This window comes from Erithacus rubecula (genome assembly GCF_903797595.1).
Source record: "Erithacus rubecula genome assembly, chromosome: 2".
NCBI lineage: Eukaryota > Metazoa > Chordata > Aves > Passeriformes > Muscicapidae > Erithacus > Erithacus rubecula.
The window spans coordinates 85539593-85558331 of record NC_136685.1 but is presented as its reverse complement, the minus strand read 5'-3'; the positions used below and the strand labels follow the sequence as shown (position 1 = coordinate 85558331).

The 18739-nt window shown below is 41.0% G+C and overlaps 1 long non-coding RNA gene across 1 annotated transcript in view; it reads right to left on the bottom strand.

Moving 5' to 3' along the window:
- LOC306798498 overlaps positions 1 to 17462 on the bottom strand; it is an 84245-nt gene extending 66783 nt beyond the window's left edge. The window contains exon 1 of the long non-coding RNA XR_013773365.1: positions 17283 to 17462. This is a non-coding gene — a long non-coding RNA (uncharacterized lncRNA). The remainder of the gene's footprint in view (positions 1 to 17282) is intronic.
- Between the last annotated feature and the right edge of the window lie 1277 nt (positions 17463 to 18739).

Sequence of the window (18739 nt, the reverse complement as noted above, 5' to 3'; positions counted from 1 at the left end):
CCCTGACTTTTCTCAACTGACAAAAAATCTCAGGGTCTCAAAATCAGCAGTGAAGACTGCAAGGAGCAAAGGACAGACAGTCCCAGCCAGGGCAGAAAAAGTCAGTGTTAAATCCCATCCCCACACTCCCTGCACTGCACTGCTCTGAGAATCTGCTAGCAGGTTCTCCACAGCGCTTACCCACCACGGTCAGGACCTTTCCTAGCAATGCACAAGCAGCCCACCTCACTCCCACACTGACCCATCTTCTCCAGGCCACCCATGGAGCTGGCACTACATGGGGAGCCTGCAGAAATTCTGAAGTGCACCCAGGACAGGAGCACAGCCAGAGCAACCATTATGGGTGTGCAGGCAAAACCCAAATCTGCGGCTTCAGTGAAAAAAAATAACTTGTTCTCCCTGCAAAGATGACAGAAGTTTGGCAGCAACACTGGGCAGGTGATGGAAGGAGAAAAAGGGGAGTCTGGCAAGGCTGCAGATTTCTGCAAAGGGGCTGAGGCTTGCCCCTCCTGCAAGAAAGGGAAAAGGGTGTGACTGGAGAGGAAAGCAGAAGAGACTGGGATTTGCTGTTCCTGCTCCTGTGTTAAAGGTGGAGAGGGCATAGAGCAGAGCTTGTCTGCCTTCTGAGGAAGAAGGTCCTTGCCCCCAGCCACACCACTTCACAGACAAGGAATGGGGCATGGGTCAAGGCTTTCATTCATACACCTCCAAGAGTACTTCTTCCTTAGAGAAGGAGACCAAGGGGTGAAAAGAAGCAGGATTTCAGAATCCTGCATGTTGCAGAAAGGCTCAAAGAGGAACCTGAAAGTTTTGGACAGCATGTCTTCATCCCCATGCATTTGTGCAATCATAGGAAGCTAAACTGACACCCTGCTGCTCCCAGACCTAAAGCTCCCCCTGCTCCCAGACTTAGGTGATGCTCAGCCCAGCCCCTGCCTCACCCTGCATCTGCCAGCTGCCCCACTTTGCAGTTGCTCCCTGACTTGCTCCACTCACACACTCACACTCATCTGTGTATAAATACCCCAGCCAGCAGCTGAAGCAGAGCAGCCAAATAACACCACAGCAATCTGACTCACTTTGAGCAAGGCAGACAAACACCCAGCCCATCCCAGCCCCGTGGGGCAGCAGTGCTGCAGGCACAGTGCTGGTCCCCACCACCCCCTGCTCCCTGCTCATGCAGCCCCTCTGCCCCCACAGCCCTGGCACGCTGCTCTTTCATCCACCAGAAACACAAGGGGAAATTTTAACTCGGATTTGTTAACTCTGCATCAGCTGCCACATTGAAATCCCACCCAAAAAAACTCTTAAAATGAGACAAGTTAATATCAAAAGAGGAAGCAGGGCTCTTCAGCAGTAATTTTGTCTGCCATGGGGGACTTCAGCTCTGCTCCTTAAAATCTACTGTCTGCCTCATCTCACAAAAATAGGTCATTAACTTCCTTTCTCTTAGTGCTTACTCCATGTTTTAAAAGTGTACTCAAATAACTCAGAAATTATTTAGTTCCTTCTTTCCCTCCACCCCTCTTCTTCCAAACCTTGGGCTTTAATTGACAGTAATCTCCAGTACAAAGTGAGAACACAACTCAAAAGGGCCTGAGACTAAGGAAAATTGAGGAGTGAAAGGCCAAATTTTCCCATCATTTGCTCCGATATTGCCTTGGGTTTAAAAAAAATAAAATTATAAATTTGACTGTTGCATCCTCAAAAGGAGGCAGCAGTCTGTCTTCTATATGTATTCCAGATCTAAACAGCCATGGAATTTCCACAGAGGGACAGCCACAATGTGATGAACAGGCACAGAAATACCCCAGAGCACACCTGGTTACAGGCCCATTTCCACCCTCAGGAGCACAGTACTGAGCTTGCAGTCTGTGTAACCCCTCTTGTTTTCAGCTGCCTCCTTCATAATTTACAAAGTGCAGTGACCCACCTATACCAGCTTATCCTAACCTCCCTGTTAAATGTCATCCTTCAAAAGTTTGGATCTAGTAAAGGCAGACACTTAGTGTCATCCAAAAGGTTTAAACTGGGCATCAACACTTCAAAATGCTGCTTAAATGGAATACAAAAATGGAAAGAAAAAAAAAAAAGTTTCTCACTCAGCTATAATGATTAGTTGTGCCTAGGAAATAACTCAGGATAGAAATTTCTAACTTTAATGTTCAACAGATCCTGCTGAAATATGCAATATATAGAGCCATGCATTTTAAGCATAAAAAAAAAAAAATACAGTTCTTCAGAAAACAAACCAAGAAGACAGTGGTGTAAATGTAACACTGGCTAAAATTTTGCATTCTTAAAACTTGTCAATTTTACAAGTGTCCAGTATTATAGTAAGAGCAATTAAATCCAGAAGAAATATTTTGACTTGTCAGGTCTAATAAGGGGAACATTGCAGAGATTCTCAGGAGAGCAGAGATCCAAGCCCAGTCTAAGACAAACCATGCTTAGGTCAGAAGATTTCCATTTGCTTGGATCTATTAGCCTAGGGAGAACAATCTGTTGTGTTCCCAATCTGGGATGTCCCATGCAACTCTTGCTGCACAAAACCAAAGTGAAATAAAAACTCTATTATCAAAAATGTGGATAATAAACCCTTTAAAAGCTTTATAGGCAGCATTTTAAATGAAAGAAGGAGAAGAGGTGGGTCCAAAGGAAAACTAATCTGTTTGATCAAACATTGCAAAATATTATCAACATCCAAATTCCTTTTTATCCCAGGACATGTTCTTCAGATTGCATAAAGACATTACATATCCCTATATTTCAGCATTCACTGACAGTTCACAGCCCTGAAATGCAGCATAGACCTCTTCTGCTTATGCTGTAAAAATACTCTGTGGTCTTGCTTAATAGCAGTTGTGGAGAGCACAAAAATAGTCGGGGGACAGAGCTGGGAGCAGGATGTACTGTCTCCTGGCGTGGTGCTCAGTACACGTTCCCCAGGCTGCAGCTCAGGAGCTGCTGGGCCACGACACAAACACACGTGTGCTCTCCCTCCTACCTAGGTGGTATTTTTATTTCCAGCCTCCCTTTCCCTGGGCTGCAGGGAAGTTTGAGGGAGCCAGTGAGCATCACATGGGATGCTTAGGAGCTGGCAGGCTCTGGCCTCAATTTTACCCACTGACCACAAAGCAGTTTAAGGCTCAGGTTGAAGTTTTTGTTAACAAGATGTCATTGGAGATGGGGGACATGAGACTGGGAGTATGTGATGAAGGCAAGTCTGGGTTCCTCTAACATGATGAATCTAAGCCAGACCTGGCAGAATTAATTCTCTGTGAGCCCTGTGGGCCAGGTCCCAGGGCTTTGGTCAGCAGACACATCCCCTGCCCTACTGCCACCCAAGCACCCTGCAGTCACTAGAGCAGCCTAAGTGATCAAAGATCTTAGTCTTAGTGGTTCAAAGACCACCCCTGTTAAAACAGCCTTGTGTGGGCTGCTCCATGCACTAAAGCTCTGAACGAACCTGTGGTTTAATGACTGCAGGCATCAACCTTTCTCCAGGCAATTCATGGCACCTACAACACCCAAAACATTGAAAGAAAAGTTGTAATGCCAGTTGTGATCCAGAGACATAGAAACTGATTAAATGGCAAATTTAAAAATAGCTTTTTCTAGTAGATATTTGGCTCATCCAGATAATGGGTTTTATTTGAAAAACCAGTGCTAAAGGCATGCATGTTCCCCATTCCTTCACCAAATCAGAGAAGAAGTGCTAGCACCACAAGACCCCCCCACCAAAACAGAACCTATTTTGTCCTCTGGAACTATGAGGCCAAAGTATGAGACTCCTCCCATGTATACCAGGACCAGCTTCACAGATGCCCTACTCATGTAACACACACTGAAAAAGAACTGAAGAGAAAAAACCTACTAGTAGAATTATGGTTTAAAGAAGGAAAAAAAACCAAAACAAAACAAAACAAAAAACCCAAAAATTGAAGGGGGGAGAAAGAAAACTGTCCCTCCCATGTCCAAGATTCTGAAGATTACTGGGATCAGAAAGTTGAATAATGAGTGACAATATAAGATGAAAAGCCATCTACATGATATTTTGTGTGCCCTGGTAGATTTAATTCCCTTTTCAAGCATCCTTAAAAAGTGAATTAGGAAATGGAGGTTAGATCAAAGTTGGCATGGGAAGAAACAAGAAAACAAACCAAAAAAAAAAAATCAACCACTTATCTGCTATTGAAACTTTTAATCTAAACCTTCTTCTGGTTTAAAAATAGAAACTATGTATAAGACAATGCATGCTTTAATCAGAATGCAAGAAACAAGCCAATAATTAAAAGTTCAAAATAAAGATTTAAACTCAAACATAGTTTTGCAACTACAGTTACAGCCAGATTACAAAATTCCTTTCACACAATGCACATAGCACCCTTTGAGACTTAATGACATTCTGCAGCTGGGGTAGTATGAATCTGAGTTCTTTCTGTTCTGACTTATTTACTTCTGCAAGAAAATTCCCCATGGCAACTGGCCAAAGGGGCTTGTCTCCTTAGTGTGTGAAATGTGAGCAGATACAAACTTGACACCATATTTCATCCCCTCGCCTTCCCTCGTGTCTGCATTCCTAACTGTAAATTAAGGGGTGGCACTGACTGTTCTGGGGTAGCAGGAAACAGTTTATTCAGAAAGATAGGAAGTGACAAAGGGGGAAAAAAACCAACCCAATCATATTGTAATGCTTCAAGGCAGTTTCTGAAACTATATTGAGATTCTTCTCACTCATAATCAGGACAAGCTGAAATTGTGCAACAGCTGATTCTCTTCTAGAAATGAGACAGTTTTTCCATTTTTTGACCTTTTAGATATGCATTTATCTCTGCATCTAAACAGAAATCAGTAGAAATTTGTCAATACTTGATAATACACATCTGTACTTGCTGCAGCACCCCTCTCAATTACAGTCTCTTTTCAGGAATGCAAGCTGGGTTTTTCCTGTGTGGAGGGTCCACTAAAACACAGAATACTTCTGCAGCACAGTCTGCCAAAGCTGATTATGAAAGAGGCAATTTGGAACATGGAGCTTCAAGCTGGACTTTAGAAAACAAGAGGCACCTGGGAAATGATGTGCAACTCTGAGAGACTAAATGCACTCTGGCAAAACCAAAATTCCCCTAAGGACCTCAGTCAGCCAAGGGTGAAATCGTGACCTTGGACACATGTTTGCCCTTCTTGGAGCTGATATGCATAATACAACTGCTATTTCAGCTAAGGGATACCATCATCCTGATTTTCCCTCCAATTCCTGACTGTACAGCTATGTTTAGCAGTGATACCAGTAAAACTTACTTCAGAGACATTTAGTAACAAGGTTCATTTTCTGAGAAAGCCTGAAAGAATCTCAAAGCACTGCTATCAACTTCTTCACACTCTCTAAAATGTACTGTAGTTATGGATCTGTCTGGCTGTTGTGTCCTACACACTGAAGATTTTCAGGCTGCAGGCTGCCCTGGAGGGAATCATGTGATTCCTTCTGGCATATGGAGACACACTTGCAATTCCATTTGTATCCCCCAAAAATGTCAGTGATATGGGTGTGACAATATTTGAATTAATTTCACTTGAAATGAGGATGTCTTACTAGAAGTTTCAAGGAACAAGACCAAAACCAAAATTCTGACAGTCCAACCATGTTTTGCTGGTTGCCATTTTAAATTTAGAAACAAACAGGACCAAAAACTTTTGCTCAGTCCTGTGTGCTGTCTGTGGGCTGCAGAGGACCAGCCATTGGTGTCAAGTTCCCAAGTAGCTGTGCTCTCACCTCTGTTCCCCACAGGAGCTGGGATCTTGTTCAGACTGGCTACACTGAAGAGGCATTCCAGGGCAGGGAAGCTGAGCCAGGTGAGTACAACCTGCATCCACTTATCCCAACCTGCACAGCACTCCCCATGCTAGCCCAAGCAAGTGAGAACAGATTAATCTGTGCATAAATTATGCTAAAAACCACAATCAGTGTAATTAACTTTACTCTGAATGTTTGAGTAGTTTAGCAATTTAATTCTCATTTAAAGAAATGGAAAACAAGGTTGGAAGTTATGAAGAAAAACCCAGGAAGCTGTTACCCACAGAATGAATAAACAGGGCACATTCTGAAGATTTTCCTCTGCCTGTGCTAAGGCCTACTGCACAAAGTCTCCCATTAACATCTGTGTAAGAGCTACTGATCTGTGAGATGGAGCAATCAAACACAAATGTGATTAAAGCCTGGTTGGCCAGGGTTTATAACAGAAACAGAAATGCAAATGTCAAAGAGTGAATGGCAAATTAGAGCTCCCAGATTATTTTTATTGTTTCAGTAGTTCTCTGCAAAACACAAAAACAAGTGATGTAAGCATTTTAAAGAGGCTCAAACTGTAAATTCTTTTGGTACTGCCAGAGCAGTGTTAGATACAGTCCCTTCTGCTTCTAGGAGAATATTCCTGAAGCAACTGCTCACTACTGAGAAGAAAAGTTAACAAATGAAAGGAAGAGAGAGAAAAGCCAGTTCAGAAAAGCAAGAAAGCTTTAAGTGCAGTTTCATTCCTGAGAGGGAATGAAGGCAGGTGAAGGAGAGGATTTTTACAACACCTCCTAAAATCAGAGACAAGGAGGAAGGGGAGGGGGAAAATTATTCTCTTTTCTCAGGGAAGTAGAGCAGCAATGCCAAAATTTGAGAACCTGGGAACAAAATTAAAGAGGACATGTAGTCTAGATTATTTGTAGTTCTACCTTGCCCTACACAGCAGTATGGCAAAAGACATCACACATTATTTTGGGTTGCCATCAGCGCCGTAAGGGTGATACACAAGACTTGTTTATTCTAAGGGGAGAGAAAGGACTGCTGCATTACTTCTCAGCTGTGTACACTCCTGCCATGGAAGAACCTGTGCATCTTCAGAACTGCACACCAGCTGAAAACTGGCAGGAAACTATATAATTGCTGCTGTCTGTGAAACATTTCCAAACCAGACCCTCCTACCTCCTTGGCTGTGAGGAAAGAGAGAGATTGTAGTACTTACTCCACTACTTCACACTTTTAAGGAAGTTTTTACTGGCTAACAATGATCCAATTCTGCTCCTTTACAGTAGCAAAAGGGTCAGAAGAGAGTAAAAAGTGTTAGCTGGGAGGCAGGGGGAGAACAGCAGAGGGACACATGCTCAGAGAAGTCCTGCATCAGTGTCTCAGGAGCATCTCTTGAAGGAACAGCACAGCATATCTGTTCAGAAAAGGACAGGCTTATAGGAATCTACATGTTCTCATAAGCTGCAATAATAAAAGAACATTTTGCAAGAAACAATTAAAAAAAAAAAAAAAAGAGAAGGAATTAGGGATAGACAAATTGTTCATCAGCTCTAAAACAAGAATTTGGCAATGCTAAGTCAGCTGTTTCATATCATTTCAAAATAGATGTGTTTGGGTTACTTTCCTCTTTTCAAAGGTTTTTTCCCCCTCCACAGCACCATTACTCAAGTTCACATAAGAGGTCAAAACAACTAACAAATGGAAAAATATCACCAACATTAGCTGAGGTACAAAAGGCAATCACTCTAGTAGAACATGATTTTATTAAAGGCACCTGTTTTATACAAATCCTAAGACAGCACAGGCTGGCACTACTACATTTCTGTCAGGAGGGCTACTTTGAGTCACTGTACCCCAAGATCTGTTCCAGCTCCTCTGAAGCTCAGGCTCTGTGGGACCTGAGTCTGTAGAGCTGAGATGAGCCAGATACCTTTTAAATGCTTTTGAGAAAACAGATCAGTAGTCAACTTTTTCAAAACAGCTTTCATATTTTAAAGAGTTATCTATTTAGGGATGTGGGCTGTTGGTTTTTTTTCAATAGAGAAAATTTTCCAAAGGAGTTGGCACTTGGATAGTAGGTGACATGGGCTGACTGAAAATGCCCTGCAGATGCAGAGTCTGAAGGAAGTATCAGGCACCATACCTATATTCTCAAATTTATTTAAAACTTAAGTTAATTTTTTGTTCTACAAAGGTCTTTGAATGCACTATGCAGCAACTTCAGGACTCCAGATATGATTTAAACCACCCAATTCAATGTACTAAATGCACACTAGTTGTCACACACACGCCTCCCTAATTTCACAACAGTGTGTTTAACAGCCTGTGCACCATCCTCCCAGGGCAGCTTTCTCTCCCCACACTTCATTAACATTCACCACTTCAGTCCACCTTTTGGTTTTTGGTTCCTAAGGCCAGTTTCACATTCACTGAATTTCACTTATTCACTCCAGCTCATGAAGATGAGGACAAAGCTGCAAAGTCTCCAGAGCAGGGAGGCCTCTGACCCTTTCCAAGCAAGACAGGAAAGTGCTGCTCCAGAGTGGTGAAGATTCAAAGTTTAAGCCAACTTTTACAATTCTGCAACAGCAATTTTCAGGTTTCTCTAACCTGGGAAAATTCAGCCCATAGGGCATTTTTCAAAGGGAGTGAGACACTGAAACCTCCACATCTGTTTACTGAGGTTAGCCCAGCCCCTCAGAGGTGTCCCCATCTTTTGATAACTCCACTCAAACTCACAGATTTTGCTCTCAGACCCCCACTTTAGCATGAGTTAAGCCCATCTAGACAAACAGGTTCATTGAAGCTCCTGTGACCTCCATGTGTAACAGATTCAGCAAAGATAAAAAGCTGAAAGTGCTTTGAGGAGCTTTCACTTCCATTCATTAAGCACAAGGATCATACTGAGTAAGGAATCTTGCCTGCATTAGACTTCTGTTTTTAAATTATGAGATAAAGAACAAATCTCAGATTTGTTCCCACAAATCTTTTGCTCCTGGGGAAATGAAGATGGAATAGATTTTGTGTAATTTTCACTCCTGTTGATATTTTCAGCTGGCATTTATACCACTGACCATTGACACCCAAATTGTCATCCATGAGCTTGGCACCTCAGCAACCCATCACAGATGAGCAAGTTAAATCAGAGCTGAGTTAAATCAGAGGCTCTTGTCTCAGCAACATCCCACCAGAGTTCTCAGGTGGCAGAAATTTACTGAGGCAGAAGAGTGAAATCAACGGCACTCTCCCAGATATCAGTTGAGAAATGCACTGGAGTTTAGGCATTCCCATCATCCTGCTGTCTCTTTTTCAAATCAGTCTGCCACATTTTACCCTAAGAAGGACACTATTATTGACAGGAGATCCCAAGCAACATCAAGTTGCTGAGAAATCATGTCTGCCTGCAGAGTGAGAGTTTCCTTTCCCACTCATGGTATTATAATCTAAACCTGCTCTCAGCTGTGGTAGGATTTCAGAGTATTTCAATTTCCATCCTGACATGCAGCACAAGAGTGCCTATGGAGCCAAAAGAATTTGGGCCAAACCACTAAGAGTTTTCATCTTTACTAACATGCACTTGACCACACAGTGCTGGGCAAGGCATGAAGTCAGCATTGCTTATATCAGCTTACTGTAAAGACCACAGACTTGTAAATTGTGAAGTTTAAGTCTCACACAGAACTGGGAAGGAAAGGAACTTCTGCTGATGTTGTGCTGAGTAGCTTTTTTGGTTTTTTTCCTCCAAAAAAGGAAGTTTCCTCATAATAGTAACATTGTTGGATGTATTTACTATCAAGCTCACCAAGGCACTTGCTTTTCATTTTTATATTATTGTTATTTTTCACCACAGTCATATTAGCAGGTGAGTAAACATCATTCCAGCTTTGAGGGAGCAGATTAAAAATACTGTCTCCTACTCAAAAAAATGTTCTGCTCATTTAGAACAATTCTGTGCTACAGCTTTTCAGCACTTCACACCCACCAATCTGAAAGGACTTCACTCTCAGAGTGAGGGCATATGCAACTTTGCACCTTCCCTTCTGAACAGATAACAGTTTTGGAATTGAGGAAATATGTACCAATTATTTTTAAAACTGGTAGCCTAGAGTTAGACTTCTAGACTTATTCTTTGCTTTTCCAGAGATAGAAAACTTCCATTAGGCATTTTTAAAAGTGCATATTCAACATCTCTGAATTTCAGCACTTTTTTAGGTATTAAGATTTATTTTTAAAATAGTGACACTCATTTTTTTTTCAGAGAGTCATCCAGCTAATTAAAATATAATTTTTGGTACAAATTATTTATTGATGCATGAACATTAACTAAGTATTCATTAATGTCTGCAAATACAGATGTAGTGATTTGCACTGACAATAGGGAGACTAATTTTCACTCTCTACAACTGAATCTTAAATCTATATTAACAGAGGTCCCCAAAAGAAGATGATCCACAGACACAGACACACACTTGTGCACACACATTTTTAGGAGAGGGACAAAGGACAATGGTACCTGCCTCCATTGCTACCCCATCCAGCCAACTCCAAAGATTGCTCTCCCTACCAAAGCCCTTTTAATGAAGCTAGTAAATTGCAGAGACTTACAAGAAAATATGAAATAATGATCATTCTGGGTATGTTCTTATTCTGAAAAATAGGAATTAAATCTAAATAAAGTCTGGCTTGAAATTCCCTTACCAGAGACAATTTCAAATGACTTATCCAAATTCTGCTTCAGGTATCAGAGTAGTAACAGCACTGTCACAATCCCAATTCCACAAGTTATAAATATGAGTTTAATCTAGAAACCCAATCTGTCATTTTATTGTTCCAATACAGCTTGATCCAGTTTGGCTGCTTCCTGAGCTTCCAGGCTTGCAAGAAGCAAGGAGTTGAAACCCAGCCTGAGCACATGCAATGTTCTTTAGTTTAGCTCACACACACTGTGCTCCTAGACATTACTGGAATTGTATTTGAATGCAATACTCTGGGGTAAGGCAAATGCAATGAAACGTTCCCCTAAGCAATAATCACTCCAACAGTGATACTAAAACATGTACCACCTCCTAGCACCATGACCAGAGCTACAGCCCATGCCAGACCTGATGGACACAATAGCTTAACACTATCTTGGTGGACATATCTGGGTCTAGGAAACAGCTCAATATATAGCAAAGCAAACAGGATAGGGAAATTGTTTGCAAATATGTAAATGAATTTACTCCCAAGACCCCAACGATATCTAATTCCAGTTTTGATATGAGCCACTATCCACAGCAAATAGAACAAATTGATATTTTTTCACACAATAAAAATCAGAAATTACTGTCTTCATAGAAGCATTCATTGCCCCTTGGGAAGACCAGAAAGTACAGCAACTGCCAAATTTTGGGGAAAAAGTTCAAACTTCCATCATGATCCTCCAACAATACAGATCTGTACTTGCCATCTGCAAGGGGTCCATGTCTAAATGCATCAGTCCACTGGAGCACAATGAACAGTCTTCCTTTGTCTACCTGCTTATTTAAATTCTAGATTAGAAAAGTAAAAATAAGTGAGAAGAATTAAAGACTTGCACTTGTTTTCTCCTCTCAAAAGAAAAATTCTTAAATAACTTACAATCCTAATTAGTACACAGGAGTATAGTAAAGTACAAAGAAATAAAAATTCCAGCATAACAAAAGCAGGATGTGTGGAAAATATAAACAACTTGATTGAGAAAGCATGCAAGGGATTGAGGCCTGTTTGTCACCAGATCTGCCCAAGCTTCCCCCTGGAGTGAAACTCAAGAAGCACACATGGACAAAAGCATGTCAGGGCTTGGTGGGGAAGCCAATACAAGAATAGCTTCTGTAGTAACAGTGTCCCACATTCATGGAGATCTTGGGTTACTGAGATAAATTCAGCTACAAGACTCACCCCTGTGCATTCTTAACCCTTTCACTGCAGGATGCCTTCACACATGGCAGTGGGGGAGTGCAGGGAGTGAATGCCAGGGAACCTCAGGAAAGGCTGTTTCTTCTGGCTGACAGAGATACATCCACTGCCACCCAGATTTAATCTTCCTAGAAATTTAAAGTCTTATTTGAGAGGTAATGGATATTGCTGTGGTTATAAAGTATTTTGGCAATAAACCAATCACTGATGTGATTAAGTTGGTTATTTTCCTCACATACTGAGGCATAAGACCTGCTTATCCCAATCTCCACAAATGAAAAATTTTAAACATATTTTTTAGAAATGTTTGTTTATACTTCTTCCAGGCCATTTTTTGAAAGATTTCACTTCCTTCAACTAATAAAGGACATCATTTGAGGCAATGGCTTTCTTTTCCAGTGGCCTGCTAGCTGCAGTGTTAACAGACAGCAGCTACAATTTCCTTATCTTTCTGAATTATAATATTACAAAACAATTATTTCAAATTTTTTGGTTTTATGCTAGCTGGAACCTCTAATCTTTGCTTTCAACAGTACATTAGTGGAGACAATACAGAGGAAAGAACATTCAATCACCAAGACATCTAATTAAATTTCTTATTTTAAAAAGATATTAAATAAGAACGCTTAATAAATGCTTTATTGTGTGTTTGACTGTGGGTTTTAAAAAAATTCCTTTTTGTATTTGTTGTACAAGAAGCAGATACAGTGTAATATTTGGAAAAAAAAAAAACACAAACCCTTGTGGGTTTTTTTCCTCCTGAAATTGATCAGAAGAAACAAAGGAAATATTGCAACAGACCCTACTGATACAGTAGTCAGGTTCAAAACCTATCAATGGGTCAAATTTCAGCTATGTTTCTATCAACAGAGGCTTGCTGCATTCTTGCTCTTCTAGAATTTTGTGACCACTCTGTCAGCGTCAATGCCTCACGTGTAACATGGAGATCCATAAATAGTTCCCTCCATGACAAGGGAACCGCAGGAATAGAGCCATGAATTTTGGGATAAGTGAAAAACAAGCATTGAAAGGCGACATGCAATTATCAAGACAGAAAAACTCGCGATAAGTATCAAGATTTGTGGTGCCTGAGAAGGATACAGAATGAAGAGTCAGGTTTATGCCAGATAACTCACAAGAATAGAAAACACTGAAAGCTCCTTGTGGCTTCTCAGCAAAAGGGTGGGTGTTGGTGTAAATAGCTTTTCTAAGGCTGCAGTGGAAAAAGCCCTGGTAGCAGGCTGAAATCAGCACCATGCACAAGAGCTGGGAAGGGCAGCTCGATCCCAGCAGCAGCCAGTCCTTCCTCACTCAGATCCAAGCTGCCAGGTTGGATCCCACCCTGAACTCTTCACCTCCTCTCCAGCACGCTTCCCCTCTAAATATAAACTGCACTGCTGACATGATTGCAGCTGGCACTAATCTTTTCAGATGTTTTCCATGTTGTCCTTGGTTTTGTTTTGCTATGTTAAACCACCAGGCAAAATTCTTGTTTAAGCAACAAAGAAGTAGCAAAAATGTATGTGGATGAAACAAAAAATACATATAAAAAGCCCTAGGGACCAACAGATAGGTGTAAGGAAGGGAGGAAAAGAGATTCATAGAAAGCAACTGATTAGATGAGTCTCAATTAAGTTGAGCTAATAATATTCATCTAAAACATTAAATATCTTGCATGTGCTAGAATTTCATTCATTTGTAATTCTAATAAAAACAAAGCTGTATACTGTGAACAAGCATGTTTGCACTAGAGATATTTGAACTCTAATTACTCATTAACAAACTAGTTGGAGCTGAGATTCCCCTGGTACTGGAGCAGCTAGAAGAAAAACCTACAGGACAAAAATTACAGACAGCAATTGCCTGCAGCTTGTGTCATTCAGTGGAAGTACAGGAACTTCAGCTAAATTCTGTGTACACAGCCGTGAGAGTACATAAAAATTTTAAAATTATAAGCCTAAGAACTCACAGCAAAATGCAAACTAGAATTAATGAAAGCAGGAAAGCAACAAAAAACAAAGGAACTCTCTCATGCTTTTAGATCTCTAGATTCTTCATGAAAACACACCTAGAGTGATAGCAATAAGAGGCTGGTTGTTTCTCTGTTGCAGAGTGGTGAACACTGCCACAGTATGCAGACAATCCAGGGGTGGCTCAGCAATCATCCAAAATTGTTTTGTGTCACTCTTGACTTTTCCATTGCCATAAAAATAGTGGAGGTGTGCGTTTTGGAGGTGAGGCAGCAGGAGCAGGGTTCAGAGTTTTGAGCCAAAGAAAGGGAATGGGGAAAGACCTGCTAAAAAGCTATACCAACCCAAACACACACATGAAAAGATGCCAATATGAGCAACAAACAGACCAGAGAGAGCTGAAAAATGCCAGGGCCCTGTTTTCCCAATACAACCAGCTGTCACTGACTGCAACTTTACAAAGAGAACAAGACTCTGTATTGAAAGGAAGTTTAGGAGACCATGTGCCTGCAGTAGAATCCACTGCATGTTACAGTTCCTCCCCTACAGTGCCTGCATGGCCAAGCTGGAGGGCAAGTGGTTAAAATGCATAATCAATTTTCATTAAAGCTGAAGTCCAAGTACCTACATGCTCTAGATGGATTCATTAGTCATACTCTGGGCCGCTGTGCTTTTCATCATGACTACCAATAAACAAGCTTTTCCATTAATATTTTAGACAATTTTCTTACATCTCCCTCTTCTTTTAGCCACTTAATTCACCCAAACACTTGCACAACCATACAAGGAGAGGAGGGCAGGGGGCTGTTGCTGTTTGAACTATTGCTCTGTTTCACATAAAATGTTTGGGCAGAAGCAAGTGGACAAAAACATGTAACCATATCAAGCTGTAATAAGCATAAATTTATGTATGTGAATGTTTTTATACATTTGTTGCATGCTCAAAAGGAACTTCAAACGTGTGGCTTTATCACTGTGATACCTTCTGTTTTTCTTTCTCCAGGTAGACATTTGTCTCAAGGACTGACCCTATGCACATGAAAGGTCATTCAGCTGTAAAGACAAGTGAGGAAGAAGGATGAGGTATCAAAATAATACTAGCAAAACAAGAGGATTTGGTTGTTTGGAAAACAATAATAATGTCCTTGCATTTGTAAAGGATCATGCCCTGTGAGTTTTATTTTGCTCCCAGTCCAAACAGCCCTCTTTCTGCATCCAGGAGCATAAGGATAACCAACAGAATCCTTGTTGAGGGTTACATGTTTGAATGAATGAGAACCCTTTAATGCATTTAAGGATTAGTAACATTATGTACATTATAAATTAAAAAAGTAAGACAATTTTGTGCCTAAAAAAAGCCTCTAAATATTATGCTTCAGGACACAGATTCCCTTCAGTGATTAGTCAGTCTAGTTTATATCCTCTGCACCACACTATGCAATGACCAGTGAGCAGTTGCTCATAAAGAGCTTTTCTTGCTGGAGAGCACTGGATATTCATTGCCACTTGGGTACTAAGACACAAATTGCCAGATTTGGAGAACCACAGCTCCTGTGTTTCTGTGATATGACCTTAGCTAGCAAAGGATAAAATAACTCAGAGACTAATGCCCTATTAACTGTTCTGTTAGATAACTAGTTCTACACCACTAATTTCAGGTAACTTTTTTAGAGGGGCCAAGAAGAAACCTCAGCCTCCCAGCATATCCCCCTGCACAAGGTTATTCTTTTATCACAGCAAGATCTGTAAAGAAAACTGTCTGCACCTCTCCCATTTCATTGCAAATGTGAGTGTTTGGCTGTAAATGCACCACTTCCACTGGAAATTCAAGCTAATAGATCTCTGTCTGGAAAACACTGAGGGCACACACTGCTTTCCCCAAACCCTGCTGAGGTGAGAAAGCATCAGGCAAGAACAGCTTCTGCAGTTTCAGAACTTCTGCAAACTTTCCTACTCTCTTTTCTGTTCAAAGCTGGGACATCTGGGGTTGCAAACTAGCACCAACAAGAATTTCTAATTTGTCTCTAATCACATACAGGCAAAGGTATCTCAGCTCAATAAATCAAGATTACTGACTCATGCACTAGCTTAGAAGTATTCCTTTTTGTGCTTATGGAGGGAGGGAAGGAGGAAAGGAGGGAGGGAATGGGTGGGGGAAAGGTGCAAGATTTCCCCTAGGCTGTTAATATGCATAAAGCAATTAACTTTTCCTAACTGAAAAATGAACTGAAATGGAGCAGAAACCCAAAATCTATTAAAAACAAGCAAAAAAGCATGAAGAACAACCTAGACCTTGCATGTCATGTAGGTGGTACAACTGGGGAATTTTAGGTGCAACTGTTGATAATTCCTGCTGCTGGCAGAAGTTCAATTAGCACTGCTCAGAGCTGGCAGGGCTCCTGCTCTGAACACTCAGTGTGCCATAAGGGGGTGGAAGGGTTCTGTGTAATCACACTCCCTGCCAGCCTACAAAAACAACAGCCCAAATATAAAACCTGCCAGAAGGGGACCAGACATTCACACTAATCTGCCAGCCTTCTGTTTCGAATGGCACGTGCTTGTAAACAATCAAATAAACAAACAAAAGTACATTTGGGGTTTCAGGCTACGACAAGAAGGAAAAGGAGACTTTTTTTTTTTTTTATGCATGGTCTAAAATCCTAATATGCAAACCATCAGTCAAACTCTAATTGCCTAAATTACTAAAAATGCCTTGCAAAATTACAGCAAACACTCTACCTAATGGCTAACATGAAGATATTAAACTGTAAATTAATGACAACTCATCGCTATGACATTAACAAAGGAGACTTGAGAAAAATGAAAAATTAGATCATTTTGGAGAGCAGACAGGAAAATGCACAGCTTTCATGCATTGCCTACATGTTTGCAATGAAAACCACACAAAATTTGCCTGAGTTCAGATTTCATTACAAACATGAAACTTAGCTCAAGAGAAAATTTGCTAATGTTTGCATAACTATTCAGTCAGCTGGGGCCCAGCCTCAAGCAAAGCTTTATGATCTAAAGAGCTATAAGAAATGTACAGTTTCACATCAAAACTAGGTGAAATGGGGGAAAAAAATTGACAGTTTCATTTTGAATTATGATGACATTTTAAATAAAACTTCAGAGGCCAATGTAATAACACAGACTGCACCAGCACTAGTGAAGACTGAGAACAATGTTCTGCCTAAAATAATAATAACAATTTTTTAAAGTTTAATCTTGCTCTGACAAGGACTGTCACAATAAAAACTGTTCCCACGTTCAAGCACACCTTGAGGGACAGGGCAGGGAGCACCCCCAGCTCTGTGTTACAGGTAAGAAATTGAGGCACAGTGGTTACACGTGAGCAATAAAGCTTGACCGTGAACTTAATTTCTCATCTAAACATCCTTCCTCTCACTCAAATTTGCTTCTGCATGCAAAGCCAATCTCATACACACACCTGTTTCATGCAGCCCATTAACTCCAAAGCCAAATGGGAGTCTCACCAGATTCACTTTGCACATACTCTGAGCATATCACTCAGGTAGGCTCCACATGCAGGCAGTAAGACATTTGGATTTTCCCACATCTTCCTTTCAGCATCTGGTGCCATCTATTTTCATGCAGTACATTCTAAAGCAGTTTGCTTCCACGTTTCTGCTTCTGCCTTATTGAGTCATTCTGGGCTTTGACATCACTGCAGTTGAATTCAGCCTGCTGGGGATATTCAGTCATGGAAACTCTAATGTGCAATCAGACTGGCCTAAAAAATAGTTGGCAACACTACAGCTGCCCAAAAAAACCAAACTGTATTGTGTTCCTTTATACAGTCAGTAAAACACCCTCCCACATACTGCACAACCAGAGGCTCCCCTTAAGTGAAGGGAAAAATAACAGTAAAATGTATGCTTTGTATGTCAAAGTAGGATTTTTACATTGAGATAAGTAACAGAAGAAGCATGGCTTATTTTTATCTCAGTATGCATAATTACAGTCAGACATACAAACTGTCAACACACTGCTGGGGAGGAGGGGGAGAGTAGAAGGGGATTGTTTTTGGCAAAAGGAAAGGAATTATTTTCTTTGGTTTTACAGTCAGCTAGTTATCTCAAGGTCCATATTCTTATGTCAGAAAAAAAAATCCCCATTTTATGGTGAAAACATAGCTTTTAACCTCCACCATGTGAAGGTAATGATGAAAACATTAAAAGTCACTCTCCTTTGAGAGCAATTTATTCCTGGAATAGAGTGGGCTCTGCCAGCAAGATTACATTCAAAAGTGAACAATATTAGAAAATCCCAATGACAAGGACTATTTAGCAAATTACACAGCAAAGAAGAATTTTCTGAGTAATTTTGGTCCCCAAGTAAAAAAATATTAAAAGGTTGAATTCCCCAAATGGAAAGATCACTTGGCCCAGATTATAAAATACACAACAGTTTCTCCTGACACTATTTAAACTAGCACAAAGGTCTAAACCACATAAGAGAGGGACATTATTATTCAGAAGCATTTTGGAAAACTAGAGCAATAGGCACGTTGCAGCTCAAAAGTCTGAGGTAGCACGAGCTCCAAGTGGGCCTCCCCACATTCTGTTCTGCAGAGTCACAGCAGGAGCGAGCATAGCTGCATCTCTTCAGCTTCTCAGCAGGTCCTGGGAGATCCCCTACAGCACCATTCTAACCCAGCAACACATTTTCTATTTCCAGCCCCATCCCTGCTGACACGAGCACCTTGCAGCCCCCGCCCTGTCCCCTTTAGCATGGTGTAAACGTGTGCTTTGCTCCAGTAGAAATCAGCTCCAAAAGCACACAGACCCTGGAGCCACCTGGGTGCCACAACTTTAAATGATGCTCAAATTTCATGTTAAACTGAGCCAGGGTCACTGCCTGTCCTGATTCATTCTCTATTGTATCAGCCCAGCAACAGCTGGTAGATGTGCTTTAAGGCTCTCTTCTCTTGGCACTAGTGGAAAACCCTCTTTCCTTGTCTGAGGAATTGCTTTAATTCTTCCCTTTGCTTTATTCTGTGCAGGATATTAGG